This window comes from Sapajus apella, unplaced genomic scaffold (genome assembly GCF_009761245.1).
Source record: "Sapajus apella isolate SASKATOON/1434 unplaced genomic scaffold, GSC_monkey_1.0 scaffold27, whole genome shotgun sequence".
Taxonomy (NCBI): Eukaryota; Metazoa; Chordata; class Mammalia; order Primates; family Cebidae; genus Sapajus; species Sapajus apella.
The window spans coordinates 597,896-603,895 of record NW_022436967.1 but is presented as its reverse complement, the minus strand read 5'-3'; positions in this window follow the sequence as shown (position 1 = coordinate 603,895).

The window sequence follows — 6,000 nt, the reverse complement described above, 5'->3', positions numbered from 1 at the left end:
CCCTTAACTGTAAACACCTAGAGGCTAGGAATACCTGCCTTTCTGTGAATGCAGCCTAGCAAGCCCCAGCCTCATATTTCCTAGGCCTCACTTAAGACAGAGTTGCTCTTGTTCGAACATCTTTGACACTTGGCCATGTTTTTTAAAGATAAAAAAAATGCAAAAAAGCAAATGGAACTGGTTTATATTTTTTTCAGGATCTCAACTCACCTGTCTGAATTGAATCCAGAAACCTGAAAGCTAGGCATTGCCTAAAACCTTGTTATTCACATTAGTGACTCCTTATTGTCCCCTTACACAGACAGACAAAGTATCTTCCCATCTTCCAAAGTTCTTCTTTCAAATTCTCACTGTGTTCATCTTGTAGACATGACGTTGTTGTATCCTTTGAAAGAATGCCAGCCTCTTGCATCCCTTACAACTAGTGAGAGGAGCCCTGACCTCAAAAGCATGAGAAGACCTAGATTCTGATGCGCGCTCCACCAGCAGCCTGCTCTCCTGATTCCTCAGTGATCATTTCTCCTGTGTACCCTGGTGCTGATCAGGCAGCTCATGAGGTCAGGAGTTCAAGACGAGCCTGGCCAACATGGTGAAACCCCATCTCCTATAAAAATACAAAAAACTTAGCCAGGCATGGTGGCAGGCACCTGTAATCCCAGCTACTTGGGAGGCTGAGGCAGGAGACTCGCTTAGACCCAGGAGGCAGAGGCTGCAGTGAGCCTACCCTGTCCTCCTGTTTTGCTCTTGAGGACTTTAAATGAGCAAAGTGCAAGAGATATTCCTGTGAAAGTTGTGCGGCATCATGCAATGTGTGGTGTTTATAATCCTTTTGCCCACTCGGCCTTGTCACCCTTACAATGATAATACTTTGCACCTTGGTGCCCAACCACCATTTCTTTCTCAGTGCTGGAGGTGCGACTGCCATCTATAACCTCGCTTCTCTTCCTTTTCATTCTCTGCCCATTGGTACATTTCTAAATGAAGACGATTTCTGAACAGTTACATGGTAAGGAGGAAAGCTTTTCTTCTAAAAGTGATGGAAAGATCAGCTCTAAGTGAGTGCAGCGCCCTTCATTCATTAAACCACTCTTTATGGAGTGGGTACTGTGAGCCCACTACTATGCTATTAGGCACTTGAATTCAGCAGTGAACAGCACAGACAAGGTCCCTGCTCTTATGAAACTTATATCTTAATTTGAGGGAAGGACAAGAGAGAAATAGAAAATAGAAAAGGAAACAGGCTGGGCGCGGTGGCTCACACCTGTAATCCCAACACTTTGGGAGGCCTAGGCAGGAGGATCACAAGGTCAGGAGTTCAAGACCAGCCTGGTCAACACAGTGAAACCCTATCTCCACTAAAAATACAAAAAACTTAGCTAGGCGTGGCGGTGGGCACCTGTAATCCCAGCTACTCGGGAGGTTGAGGCAGGAGAATCGCTTGGACCCAACAGGCAGAGGCTGCAGTAAGCTGATAACATGCCACTGCACTCCAGCCTGGGCAACAAGAGCAAAACTCTGTAAAAAGAAAAAAAAGAAAAGAAAGAGAGAAAGAAAGAGAAGCAAAAATAAACCAGATAACCACACGTTATGGTAAGACCTTTTTGTAGAGTTCTGATACAAGCCCCAAATAGGTCACAACTCTGGGTAGGAGGAAACAGCAACGCACACATAATAAATTCCCTGTCAACCTGCAACCGACCTGGGAAACTGCACGCCTCAAAAAGTGACTTCATGTGGGTTCCTTTTGAATGGGCAGGGGAATGTCCTGCTTGTGATCACATCACCCAGTGGGTGAGGCATCACCTGGCAGTAAAGAAACCTGTGTCTTCCTATCTGAATGCCAAGAAGTAGGGTTTAATATGTTGTTTTCATTTTAATTATATTTTTGTTCATGCACAAGTATATAAGCTAAGAAAGTAATTAGGATGAAAAATGCATTATTTATCCTATTTCCATGACTCCATCCTCTTTCTTAAAGACCTTCCCCAATGTTTCTATCAGACTTTAAGAATATCAAAATAATGTTTTTGAAGGGTTGTTTCCTTTTTTTTTTTTTTACATTTTCTGTGTCTTTATAGCTCTCAAAGGATTTTATCTTTTCCCTCAAAACATTTGCAAGCCTTGCTATCACCTACTGATGACCTAATATCTTAGACCCTTATTTTCCTCTGAAGGGATTTCCTATATTCTTTATTGCAATTCCTCTGGTATGACATTACATTCTAATTGGAATAACCACTCCAACACTTCCTTTATCCTCAACCCCTAAACTGCAAATGATACCCCAGTATCCTGACCCCTAATTTGAAAAATACTTTTCTATTTCATCCCCATCCCATATTATTTATAGCTGCTTCTCTTTTTTCTTCTCCAAGATGTGGCTGTCAATTGGCAGCAGATCCAGGAACAGCGGCAGGCTATTCACAGCCTCAGTTCCGTATCCTGCTCAGTTTCCCTCCAGCTGACCATAGGCATCTTACCCAAAGTGAGCAATAGCTATTTTGGAAACCTTTTCCACACCAGCAGGCAAGCCATCGAGACTGTAAAAGGAAAGCATCGGAAAAGGCAAAAATCCTCACTCACAGTTTTCAGCAGGAAACAAGATGTCTCCAAAACCATGAAGCTGCAATGTGGCCGGACAAAGACAGCAGGAAGAACTGCCCCCATACCACCAGCCACCCTCCACTGTGAAGCAAAATTTCCTTTCACAGCAGCTGTGGATGGCACTTTGGAAACTCACATCATCATGGACACAGAACAAATTTTTTATTCTCAAATAAAATAAGAGGAACTGAAGTATTCCAAATCACAGCTTTCAAAATGTAATTGTGTGATCTTTTGACAAAGTCTCAGCCTGTCTTTCCAACATAACATCCACAGTGCTCCTTCATGCATGGCAGATTCCTAACAAAACACTGGAGCATCTTTACCTAAACAAATCCAGCACTTTCCAACCTCCGAGCTTCTGCTCTCCAAGTCCTCTCTCTTAGAATGTCCTTCATTCTCATTTGAGGTTCTTTAAATTGCTGCCTCTCCCATGAATTTTTCCCCACTTCTCTCCAGACAAAACCTGCCTCCCCCTCATTTGTGCTCTCCTAACACACTGCTTACAGATCGATAATAAAATTGGCCACATTTTGTCTTATGTCAAAGCTGTTGACTCTAAACTCCTAACAGTCCTGGGTCTCAACGATCCTGGTTTTCCATCTAGTGTCTAGCTTACACAACAGGTAATATTGAAGCATGTGTTAAATATAAGTGATCATAAGTGACTTTTCTTCAGTGATAGATTGTAGAGGAAGTGAAGCTTCTCTTGTGAATATGTGATTGTCTCTTCTCTCTTGAATGCTGCTAAGATGCTGAACAGAGTATTTGGTATGTCACAATAATTCCTTATATTTTTGCAATTTTGGGGGAGGAGGAGGAAGAGGATGATGACATAAAAGGGGGGAAAGAAAGAGGTGACCCCTGTGATGGTTTAAAGATGGCCACAAATTTTTTGACAGTCCTCCCATGAAGAGGTGGGCTCTCAGTGCCCTTTTCTTGAATATGAGTGGGCTCTGGAACTGCCTTGACCGATGAAGTGAGGTGGAAGTAACGCGTGCCAGTTTCCAGCCCGAGATCTTACAACACTGGCAGCTTCCACTGCCTGCCTCTTGGAACACTCATTCTTGGAACCCAGTCTCCACAGTGTGGAAGCTCAAGTAGCCCGAGGAGAGGCCTATATGGAAATGAATCAAGGCTCAAATCCAACAGCCCCAACTGTATCTCCAGTTAACAGCCATCAACAATTTACCCATCATATGTGTCAGCCCTGTTGCAAGTGGCTCCTCCAGCCCCAGAGGGACCACCCTAGCCTGACACCATGAGAGCAGACAAGCCATCCCTCCCAAACCCTACTCAAGGCAATTCATGAGCAAATCCAATTTGCTCATTGGATTGTTGCTATTTGTTGTTTGCTATTGTGTTGTTATTTCAAGCCATTAAGTCTTAGACTTATTTAAAAGCATTTAATAACTGGGATAGCCACTTAGTTGACTTCCTTTTAGTCCATTAAGATAAATCCCACATTTTAAACATCTAAAAAATTTCCCAGATTTTTTCGACATTCAGAATTTTTCAATTTGGCCAGTTGATGAACAAGCTCCTCTTTTCGAGTGAATTACAAGCTGTGTGTGGTGTTTAAACCACACCAAAAAATCTCTTTGGGTGAGGAATGAGCCTGAGTAGGATATGAGCCTCCCACGCTACTCCAGCTAAAGCTGCTCCTCTCCCATCTGTTTTCATGTCATGAGTTCCCCTTAAAAATCCATTGGAACAAAATGTCCTATAGCAGCAAAGTGTTCAAAAGGTGTTGTTTTAAAGTATTAGGCCCAGCAAATTTGAGTCTATGTCCCCTGCTAGCAGCTTGGATTACTTTCACAAAACAATAAAACAACCACTTAAGTCAGCTTCCATTTACAGGCAAAACTGAACTGAAACCCTGGTTACATTTTCTACAACCTCTCAAACGCTGGGCATTTTTGCTTCTGCCTGGGATACCTGGTACATGAAAAGTAACTCCTGTTGCTTTCAGAAGCTCCGTCTATTCGCAGCAAAGCAGTGACACCTGCTTGGAAAAATTCCTCCCAGGAGTCATGGATGACATTTCTGGGAAAGATCCCAGAATGGCACATTGGAAATTAATAAGCGTACCAGGCAAATGGCTCCTGTGGAAGCTGTACCCTCTTGTTCATTCAGCAGAATTGTATTGTCAGTGTAACGACCTACCTGTCTCCCTGGACCACTACTACTGACTGCTGAAGCCATTTGACATTCTTTCTTATAGGTTCAGGCTTGCTTTAGACACCAGGACCCCGTATATCCCTAGTCAGGGGTGATTTAGGGACATAGTGTTTGGGATGGAATATGACCTTGGTAGTTCCAGTCTGACTTGATGATTGTATTCTAGTAACTGAACATGACCTTCCTCCTTTGACCGGGGCGTACATTTCTCCCCAGGTTACAACCACTGCATCCCAACCTGGCCCCCACCCTCAAGAAAGAGCCTCACCCTCACTTTCTTCAAAACCAGAGCGCTGTGGTTTGTCTGGTCTTTCAGTCTGGCAGCCTCCCTGACAATGATGCATGCCTTCCTGAGTCTGAGCGCCTTGCCTTGTGCCAGGCCCCCCGCCACCACTCCCCCTCCCTGCACAAGCACCACCTGTCGCCTCGTGCTCGCCCGCCCTGACACTGGCACTTCTCCAGCAGCCACCACATTTTTCAGATGCCACACATAATGTGCAGGGCAGGCTGCTGTCATCCCTGCAACCAGGGTCGGCCTCTCGGGGCCTGCCCTGCCACAAGGGTGTGGACTCTTCCTAAGACACGGCTTTATCTTTTTTTCGGGACTACCAAAACAATGTACCAAAGACTGGGTTGCTTAAACAGAAGAAAGGGATTGTCTCACGGCCCTAGATAAGGCTGGAAATCCGAGATCAAGATGTTGGCAGGGTTGGTTTCTTCTGAGGGACGTGAGGGAGATCTGCGGCAGGCTTCTTGCCTCAGCTTCTAGATGGCTGTCTGGCCCCTGTATATCTTCATATCATCTTCCCTCTCTGTTCCCACTTCTTATGAGAACACATTGAATTAGAGCCCGCTATAATAACCTAATTTTAATTGACTTACCTCAGCAAAGACCCTCTCACCAAATACAGTCACATTCCGAGTTACTAGGGGTTGAGACTTCAGCATGTGAATTTGGGAGGACACATGACAGCTGCCCTCCCAGCACTGTTCTTCATCTCATGCCCTATGTAGGTCTGAGCTTCTGAGAATGTCAAAGCAGTGATTTTCAAATCCATCTCACATGTTTAATGAGAGGATCCCAGTTTACATCTAAAATGTTCACTATCGGGCATCAGATAGGAGTGTGCCTTGCAGTCTGGTGAGCAAGCCTGCCAAGAGCTCATCTTTACCCGATATTGTTTGGGTGTTTGTCCTCTCCAACTTTCATGTTGA